The 439-nt window shown below is 40.1% G+C and overlaps 1 protein-coding gene across 1 annotated transcript in view; it reads right to left on the reverse strand.

Annotated features, from left to right (window-relative positions):
* LOC110269176 overlaps window positions 1–439 on the reverse strand; it is a 4847-nt gene that overhangs the window by 308 nt on the left and 4100 nt on the right. The gene's annotated exons all lie outside the window — the stretch shown is intronic.

Genomic DNA, 439 nt, shown 5'->3' on the forward strand with positions numbered 1-439 from the left:
TTCAAGACACACAACTGAATAGCCTCGAGAAGTAGTTTCCAACTTTTCCAAAACCCGCGATTTGCCTTACTCAAAACTAGGATTTCATCTATGATAACCCATCAGTGCTTTCATATACATACTTCACTAGTATTAAGCCGGCCGAACTTAATATCAGGAACTATGCAATGCAAGACTAACAGCGTTAATCAATAGACCGTCATGTGCATAAAGCTCTAATTCTCGTCATTCGACAAGACCTAATACATGACAAAAGCTCAGAGTATGCAACTGAAGCATAGTCAGTCCATTCCTCAGGCTTTACAGGAAGAACTGCTCTGATACCATAATGTAACACCCTAACTACCAAAGTTCACACTTCCGGCTGCGCGACTCTGATAGCTCGGACATTACGACGACACTTATACTACTTAATACTAAAATATGAGCCTGTTTAAAA

The sequence above is a fragment of the Arachis ipaensis genome, chromosome B02 (genome assembly GCF_000816755.2).
Source record: "Arachis ipaensis cultivar K30076 chromosome B02, Araip1.1, whole genome shotgun sequence".
NCBI lineage: Eukaryota > Viridiplantae > Streptophyta > Magnoliopsida > Fabales > Fabaceae > Arachis > Arachis ipaensis.